Below are 10,116 nucleotides of genomic sequence, written 5' to 3'. Positions count from 1 at the left end.
AAACCCCATAAAACGGGGAATTTAGCCATTTTACTCATTTTTGAGTTTGGGGAGCTCGGTTTAGGCAATTTTTGGGCGATTTTCACGGAACAAAATTGGGGTAAGTGTTTCTTATCCTATATTGATTATATTTCATGATTACATACTCATTTACATCATGAATCCATGAATTTATGAAAGAAAAATCAGATTTTTACAAAACCTTCCAAAACATATATAACGAAGATTCGAAGGTCAATCCGATGTCGGAATTTGATAATTTTTATATGATTGGATTCGTCTCGGAATGGGTGTTCAGATTTCGTAAGTTTTTCTGAGATTTGAGATGTGGGACCCACTGTCAATTTTTAAAGTGAATTTCGGATTTTTATTCGGAAAATTAGTAAATTCATATGGAATTAATTCCTACGATTTGTATTGAGTGTATCGAATTATTTGTGAATAGATTTGAAGCTTTTGGAGGCAAATTTAAAAGGAAAAGTTGTAGTCGAGTAATTTATTGAAATTTACATAGCGAGGTAAGTGTCGTGGTTAACCTTGACTTGAGGGAATAGAACCCTTAAATTATTTGTTATGTGAAATGCATGTGAACGACGTATAGGCGAGGTGATGGGTATCTATACGTCGTCAAATTAATGATTTGCATAAATCATAAATTGTTCTAAGACACGAATTAATTGTTATAATAATTATTTCTTTCATATTCCTTGACAAATATTAATTCTTGAATTCCTGCAATAATTGTTACATGCTATTTGATTTATGTGTATTAATTGCTATTTGACATTTAGCATATTAAATATTAAACTGTCTATTTCTCCCCGATTTTTATAATAAATTACTAATTGTTATTGCTTGTTTCATAATTAAATCATAACTATTGAATGTTTGTTGTTTTAAAATTTTATATTAATTGTTGAATTTATTGGGGCAATTTATTCTATAAGAATTGGTAAATAAATATATTGGAGGAGTGGGTTACGCGCCGCAACAGAGTTGATTGAAATGAATATATTGGAGGATCGGGTTGCACGCCGCAACAGACTTGTTTAAAAGTCCATATTGGAGGATCGGGTTGCACGCCGCAACAAACTTGTTTAAAAGTCCATATTGGAGGATCGGGTTGCACGCCGCAATAAACTTGTTTAAAAGTCCATATTGGAGGATCGGGTTACACGCCGCAACAGACTTGTTTAAAAGTTCATATTGGAGGATCGGGTTGCACGCCGCAACAAACTTGTTTAAAAGTCCATATTGGAGGATTGGGTTGCACGCCGCAACAGACTTGTTTAAAAGTCCATATTGGAGGATCGGGTTGCACGCCGCAACAGACTTGTTTAAAAGTCCATTTTGGAGGATCGGGTTGCACGCCGCAACAGACTTGTTAAAAAGTTAATATTGGAGGATCGGGTTGCACACCGCAATAGACTTATTGAAAAGTCAATATTGGGGGATCGGATTGCACGGCGCAACAGACTTATTTAAAAGTTTATATATATACTTGATTGAAATAAATATATGACATACTTGATTAAAAGGAAAATATTGGGAGAGCGGGTTGCACGCTGCAACAGAATTGAATGTGAATATATTGTGAGAGCGGGTTGCACACTGCAACAGAATTTATGGAAATGATAATTGGTTATAACTGCTGAGTTGGCTTCAACCATTATAAATGAGTTACCTGATTTATTTCTATTATTGATGTTGTTACTAATATTGCGTACAGGTTAATGTAAGTGAACCGCCTTAGCCTTGTCACTACTTCGTCGAGGTTAGGCTCAGCACTTACCAGTACATGAGGTCGGTTGTACTGATACTACACTCTGCACTTCTTGTGCAGATTTTGGAGTTGGTCCCAGCGGCGTACCATAGACTTGCTCGGATTTCAGTTACTCAGAGGAGACTTGAGGTATAACTGCACGGCGTTCGCAGTTCTGAAGTCCCCGTCTACTGTACCTTAGCTGTGTGTTTATTTTCAGACAGCTTTATTTTATTCAGACCTTTATTTTTATTATTCTAGAAGCTCGTGCACTTGTGTCACCAATTCTGGGATGGTATTTAGATGCCGTTATTTTTATGGATTATTCACTATATTTCAAACCTTACTTCAGCATTTAGTTCTTTATTATTAATAAATTTAAAAATTATTTTAAAATGGCTAATATTATTTTAACGTTGGCTTACCTAGCAAGTGAAATGTTAGGCGCCATCACGGTCCGAAGGTGAGAATTTCGGGTCATGACACTATTGCTCAGAGAAAAGGAGTCAGATCTTGCACCATCAAACACCCTTTATTTAATTTTGTCTCCTATAATTCTTTGTCTTCCTCCTATAAAGCCTTTACCTTATCTATTTCTTCTGTGTCTATCCTTAAGAATTAGAGGGAAGCTTTCGCAGATCCTAAATGGAAGCAAGCTATGATTGAAAAAATGAAGGCCTTGTCAAAAAATGAGCCTTAAGAAATTGTCACTTCATCACCAGATAAGAAGTTAGTTGGCTGCAAATGGGTATTCACTGTGAAGCACAAATTTGATGGCTCAATTGTAAGATTCAAAGCAAGATTGGTGGCTAAGGGATTCACTCAGTGTCACGATCCAAAATCCACTATAGGTCGTGATGGCGCTTAACGCCACTGTCAGAAAAGTCAACGGTGATTGATCAACTTAATTGCTCATTTTTATTACTTTTGAAACCATAATCTCCATTAACTAAATAGTATAAAATAGAATTTACAGGGTAAGATGATAATATTTACGTGAACTACAATAATGAACAACTAGTAGGAACCCCCAAAACCCCGTGTCACAAGTGCATGAGCATCTACTAAGGAGTACAATAAAAATACAACATCCGTCTGGAATACAAGTTAGACAAGAGAATATAAATAACTCTGATGGAGACTCTGTATGCTGCAGATCATAACATGAAATGCAGCTTACCGTAAAGTCCCTGCAATAGCCGCGCCTCTGCACCTAGAGGACCACCAGAACATATATAGACATGCACAATAAGTTCAGCAAGAGTAAGTAAATCAATTCATACCCAGTAAGTATCTAGCCTAACCCCAGAGAAGTAGTAACGAGGGGTCGACATCGACACTTACTAATGGTCCAATAAATCAAATACAGTAGGAAGTAAACATATGTGAGGCAGAGTAAACAAACGAAATAAACAAGTATAAATACATAGTACAATCCTCCTCTCAACAATAAACTCAAGCTCTCAATTAGCAGCTACCTCCTCAACCGGAGTGTATGTACAATGGGCCTCACCAGATAGGTCGTCATAATTCAAATTAGAAAAAAACTCACAGATACACTGGCTTCTTGTCAAATATTACACACGATTGCATAAGAGTATTTAATAGAAATATCTAGGCGTACGACCCGATCCCATCATATTGTATGCACTGCCGAGGGTCGAACGGCACGAACCATAGATACTTCTATTATATTGCCGAGGCGAACGACCCACTCCCATGAGAGTGTGATACATAATCCTGCCGAAGCGAACGGCCCGATCCCATTAGAATAAGAAGCTTTAATGGTTCCTTGACCCCATTCATGAATAAATATGTGAGTTATGAACTTTAAGGAAGCTTTTTTATGAAAACACACAACGCGGGAGAAATTCGTAAGGGGCGCACAATTGTTCCGCGGCTAAATCAAGTAGCTTGTCAAGTATCTACAATAGTGAGTCCAAAACTTCACGTGAGTCTAGTCTCAGGTCATAATGCAAATTAAAGCAATTGAACATGCAAGAATAATGCAAATAATACAATAAAGCATGGCGTTAGTCTAAGTCTACCCAAACATAATCAGGAATTCTAGCATACGCACGGATACTCGTCACCTCATATGTGCGTAGCTTCCAAAATATGTAGCACATAACAAATATAATACCTACGGGATAATTTCTCCCTCACAAGGTTAGACAAGAGACTTACCTCTCTATGAAGCTCCATAACCGGCTCCAACGTCTCTCTAACACCTCGCATCGATGGCCATCATTCCAAAACTAGTCAAACAATATGCAAACCAATCAAAATATACTCCAATACCCATAATTAATTAATTTAAACAAATTTTCAACTCCCCTCGAAAAGTTGATAAAGTTAACCTTTGGGCCCACATGCACGGATTCCTAAAATCTTTGAAGATAAACATTACCCATAACAATACGAACTCAAATATATGATCTATTCTCAAATCCATATCCAAATTTTGTGGTCAAAATCCAAAAATATCAAATTCTAGGTTTTCTTTAAAATCCTACAATTTTCCATAAATTTCCATGTTAAATCCTTATAGTATCCGTGTAATTAACTTACAATATGCGGGAATTACTTACCTTGCAATAGATGATGAAAATCTCTCCTTGAAACTCTACAAAAATTGCCCAAACCAAGAGAGAAATGAGTGAAATAAGCAAAAATCCCGACTTAAAACAATATGCTCGGGCTTGTCCTTCTTCGCGATCGCGGGAATACCTTCGCGATCGCGAAGGCTAAAAATACTTCCTCCCAAAATTCCTCTTCGCGTTCGCGGTCACACAGCCGTGTTCACAAAGGCTAAACACTTCCAGGCCCCCAGCTCCCTTCCTTCTTCGCGTTCGCGACCACTATGTCGCATTCGCATAGGCATGCTCCAGTCCTCTTACGCGTTCGCGACCCCTGTGTCATGTTCGCGTACAAAAAAATCCATCAGCCTATATTTCTTCTTCGCGAACGCGTGAGACCCTTCGCCTTCGCAAAGAACAACACTAGATACAAGCACCAGCAGTTGCAAAACAGGAAAAAATGGTCCGAAACCACTCCGAATCACACCCGAGACCCCCGGGATCCCGTCCAATCACACCAACCAATCCCATAACATGAAAAGAACCTACTCGAGGCCTCAAATCACACCAAACAACATCAAATCTACAAATCGACGATCAAAATTCTTCTTTTAAACTTCAACATTCAAACTTCGATGAACGCGTCTGAAACATACTTAAACATTTCAGAATGTCGTCAAACTTTGCGTGCAGGTCACAAATCACGATACAAACTTATTTTAAGGCTCGGAACCCCAAACAGACATCGATAGCATCAAAATCCACTTCAAACCAAACTTATGACATTCTAAAACTTTCAAAAATGCTAACTTTCCATAATAAGCGCCGAAATGCTCCCGGACCACCCGATACTAAACCCGAACGCACGCCCAAGTAAGAAATCATCATACGAACCTATTGGAACCTTCAAATTCCGATTCCGAGTTCGTTTAATCAACATTAAAATCTTAGTCAACTCTCCCAACTTAAAGCTTCCGAAATTAGAATTTTCTATCTGAATCAACTCTGAACTTCCCAAAATTTAATTCCGACTACACACATAAGTCATAATACATGAAGTGAAACTAATCAAGGCCTCAAACTGCCGAACGACATGCTAGAGCTCAAAATGACCGGTCAGGTCGTTACACTCAGACTTATAAAGTGGATTATCAAGAGACATTTGCCCATGTTGCTATGATGAACACTATTAGAATTCTTTTGTCTTATGCACCTAATCTTGATTGTGACTTGTAACAGTTTGATGTGAAGAATGTATTTATTCATGGAGACTTAGAAAAAGAGGTGTATATAGAGATTCCTTCGAGATTTGATACTGCACCAAAGTCAAGGAAATGTATGCATATTGAAGTAAGACTTGTACAGACTGAAGCAATCCCCAGAGTTTGGTTTGACAGATTCTGCAAAGCACTAACCTCTTTTGGTTACTAACAAAGCAATACTGATCACACCCTCTTCATAAGACATTATAGGGGTAAACTCACTCTTTTCCTAGTTTATGCTGATGACATATTAATAACAGGAGATGGCCCGATTAAAGAAATTGTTGGCATATGAAATTGAGATCAAGTATCTAGGAAACTAGCAGTACTTCTTAGGTATTGAGGTTGCTAGACCAAAAAGAGCAGTCTTTATTTCTCAGAGGAAGTATATTCTGGATCTCTTGAAAAAAACTGGTATGATAGGTTGCAGACCCGCAAAATCGCCCGTTGAAAGCAATCATAAGTTACAAAACGGAGTTAGAGAGTCAGTTGATAAGGAGAGAAATCAAAAATAGGTTGAAAGACTCATTTATCTCTTACACTAGACCAGACATAGCCTATTCAATTAGCTTGGTGACACTACAAGAAATCTGACTGATGCTATCGCCACAAAAGATAAATGTTTAGTGGCGACAACTATTATCGCAGCTGGAAGCATAGTATTAGTGGCGACTAAGAATGCGTCGCAGCAAAATATAATGTATCTCTTCGCAAGCACGGTGAACGCCACCGAACACAAGGGCTTTTGTGGTGACTCTTAGTGTCGCCACTAAATCTACCATATTAAGTCACTGAAGAGGACCACACACCATCGGTGGTGAACATGCTCCTTCTTGTCTCTTTATCTGGCGAATCGACCACTGACTTCCTTCCTCATTTCTTCCTCTCTCTAGATTTTGTGCTCTCTGTTTTCACAAGGCGAGAAAACCTAATCTTTTTTTCTCTATTGTGATGGTTTACGAATTATCATCATATTCGGAAGAAGTGATTATACATGATTGCGACTGGTGTGTTTGTGCAGCGCAAGGCTCATGGTTAGCACGATCTTTAGGTATTTTTGGTTATTTAGTGTTGTTTCCTTTCTCTAGAAGTGTAAAATTAAGGACTAATTATGTGGATTTTTAACTATTTTTTTATGTTATCTTTGTTCTCTTAAGCTTTGAAACTACTGGGTTTGATTATATTTTTGCAATTTTAGGGCTTTTATGCTTGAATACTGCTTAGTGCTCGGTGCTTTGGAGTGGTAAGTTTTCAGTAATTTTGGAAAGATTCAATTCCCATTTCCCTTAGTTATTGGTTATGATAGCCTAGAAATTAGGTCTTTGAGTGAGAATTTGTATTAATTCGCTTCATTTGTTCCGTTGATGTTAGCCTATTTAAGATTAGAAAGAAAAATAGACTTAGGGATTTTTTCCATCTTGTGATTTTTCAGAGAAAAGAGAATATGTGATTCACATATATTTGGATAGTTGATATTATGCATTTGGGATGCCCATCTAATCAGATTGATCGCTAGGTAATTGGCCAAATTGAAACTAACTGCTCTTATTGTCACCAACTTCTATTTATTTGTTTGTTATTCCAATACTCCGAACAGGTTATTTTTACCTTCCTAATATTATAAACATGTTATTTTTGGAGATTTGTACTTGTAAATGAACTGCATTAGAAAATCTGATACAATGTCTTCTCATGTTTAATCTTTTAGTAGCCTCCTTATGGAAACCACCTGATGAACTTTTTACAAGTTTATATTCTTATTAATCACCTTTGTATTAGGTGTATTACTGAAGTGTGCATATTTTATCATAAGAAGAGATGTTCCATAAGAATGTAAAAGTTGGAAAAGTTGGTTAGTAAAAGTTGTGTTGGTATGTGATTAAGTCGAAAGCATTTATGACTTGGAGCAAATTTTGCATTCGAAGTTTGTTCCTGAAGAGATTGATATTTCAGCTTATTAGCAACTTTAAGGTACAATAACTTTGGTAGGTGTATTGTGGTTAATGAGTTATGGTAAGATCCAAGTGTCTTAAATATTAGTGTTAAGCTTATTCTAGAATAGTGGCAGTCAAGTGTTCTAGTTTCATATTAATACTATTACATGCCTGTTCAACTTATGCATTTATAGTTGGTCCGTTAGTTACAATCTTGTGCATTATACACTACTTTGTTAGTCATGTCTAAAATGGCTGTAGGTTAGTAGTTCCATTATATTTTTTCGGGGAGCTCAGTGAATTGGTGGCTACAAATAGGTAAAACCAAGGGAAAGTAAGCTATGTTTGAACTTTACCCCTTTGGCGTGGCTACTTTGTGGGTTGATTTGCTAATTTTGTAGCTGCATTTCTTCTGCAACTGATGATTCTCATGTGTTTCTTCTTGTATAAGTTTATTATCAGTTGATTGGTTTAAAGTTTGGGGACTTGCAAATGAAAGAGTAATTTTAGTCATCATTCTGGTTGTGACCTTTTAATAAAACATATTCACATGGTTGCATCATTCCATATTAATGGTATCTGAATGTGTTGTCTAATAAATCTCCTTGAATTTTCTTTGTAGGTAGTAACTAATCTATCCATAGTGCGCGCAAAGGATAATGATGCACCTTTTTATGGGCAGTACCAAGGAGCGGAACAATGGGAGCTGCCAATATTATCCTTTCTTGATTTTGGTCAGGCTTTTTCTCTCCCACCTTTGGCTGCATCTAGGACATGAAGTTTGTTAGTTGAATTCCAAAATCATGTTCTTTAGGGGAGGAGGAATGGTGCTAGCCGAGGAGGAGCTCCAAAACATTATATTTATCTTTGTTCTTTTGTGCATTTCATGTATATGTACAACTACAATATGTTTTGAATTTGTTAATAAAAAGTTCCGATATAACTTTGTTTGAGAAATGTCTTTATCGCTGTCTCTTCTAACGTTATGGATTATTCTAATACATTTGGGCAATATTTGTAAAAATATAGCAGCATCATAATTTTTTTTTCAAGAAAAACCTATTTGTGGCGACTAAAGTCGTCACTAATCATCAAGCTATTGTAGCGACGGAGACTTGCTGCTGAATATACCATGGTTTTGTAGCGACTAAAGTTGTCACTAAATGCCATTTTCAAAGAGTATTTGCTTGCTTATTGTGGCGAATTTAGTTGCCACAAATTGTTGCTTTCCGTGGCGACTATAAAAAGTCGTCACTAATAACCTTCAGTAACGGGAGTACATGCAGCGAGTCCAAGGTAGCTGCTATATGTTTATAGTGGTGACTTTTGGGGCTTTTGTGGCGACATTGGTCGCCACAATAAGGTAGATTTCTTGTAGTGTGAGTCAGTTCATGCATGATCCCAGAGATCCTCATATGCAAGTTGTCTTTCACATTTTGCGATATCTGAAGTCTGCTCCAAGGGTTAGATCTCTGGATGACAGAAGATCTACATCTGATTACTGTACACTCGTAGGAGGAAACTTGGTTTACTTGAAGAAGCAAGAAGCAAAGTGTAGTTGCTAGATCAAGTGCGGATGTAGAATATAGAGCTATGGCCCAAGGTGTTTGCGAACTTTTTTGGCTACAACAACTACTAGAGGGATTGAGACTGTCTGAAAAAGGAAAACTTTCCTTGTACTGTGACAATAAGGCTACCATCAGTATAGCTCATAATTCAGTCCAGCATGACCGAATAAAGCATGTGAAAATTGATCAATACTTAATCAAAGAAAAAATTATAACTGGTGTCTTGAGTTTGTTTCATGTGCCATCGAAAAAATAGTTTGATGATGTGTTTATCAAGGGTCTCAACAAACAGACTTTTCATACGCTGGTTTGCAAGTTGGGCATGTGTGACATCTTTGCACCAATAGCGACTTTTGGGGCTTTTGTGGCGACATTGGTTGCCACAATAAGGTAGATTTCTTGTAGTGTGAGTCAGTTCATGCATGATCCCAGAGATCCTCATATGCAAGTTGTCTTTCATATTTTGCAATATCTGAAGTCTGCTCCAAGGGTTGGATCTCTAGATGACAGAAGATCTACATCCGGTTACTATACGCTCGTACGAGGAAACTTGGTTACTTGAAGAAGCAAGAAGCAAAGTGTAGTTGCTAGATCAAGTGCGGATGTAGAATATAGAGCTATGGCCCAGGGTGTTTGCGAATTTTTTTGGCTACAACAGCTACTAGAGGGATTGAGACTGTCTGAAAAAGGAAAATTTTCCTTGTACTGTGACAATAGGGCTACCATCAGTATAGCTCATAATTCAGTCCAGCATGACCAAATAAAGCATGTGAAAATTGATCAATACTTAATCAAAGAAAAAATTGCAACTGGTGTCTTGAGTTTGTTTCATGTGCCATCGAAAAAATAGTTTGATGTTGTGTTTACCAAGGGTCTCAACAAACAGACTTTTCATACACTGGTTTGCAAGTTGGGCATGCGTGACATCTTTGCACCAATAGCGACTTTTGGGGCTTTTGTTGCGACATTGGTCGCCACAATAAGGTAGATTTCTAGAGTGTGAGTAAGTTC

The 10,116-nt window shown here is 37.4% G+C and overlaps 1 long non-coding RNA gene across 2 annotated transcripts; it reads left to right on the top strand.

Moving 5' to 3' along the window:
- Positions 1 to 5,977: 5,977 nt before the first annotated feature.
- LOC104093160 (uncharacterized) lies at positions 5,978 to 8,494 on the top strand. Of its 2 annotated transcripts, XR_011414729.1 has the most exons (4): positions 5,978 to 6,654; positions 6,802 to 6,846; positions 7,036 to 7,119; positions 8,160 to 8,494. It is a non-coding gene; the product is annotated as an uncharacterized lncRNA (long non-coding RNA). The 2 variants fall into 2 exon arrangements; XR_685579.4 differs by lacking the exon at positions 7,036 to 7,119 and having other exon boundaries at positions 6,004 to 6,654.
- The last annotated feature ends 1,622 nt before the right edge of the window (positions 8,495 to 10,116 follow it).

This window comes from Nicotiana tomentosiformis, chromosome 3 (assembly GCF_000390325.3).
Source record: "Nicotiana tomentosiformis chromosome 3, ASM39032v3, whole genome shotgun sequence".
NCBI classification, from domain to species: Eukaryota; Viridiplantae; Streptophyta; class Magnoliopsida; order Solanales; family Solanaceae; genus Nicotiana; species Nicotiana tomentosiformis.
This window is presented reverse-complemented; position numbering and strand designations above follow the sequence as displayed.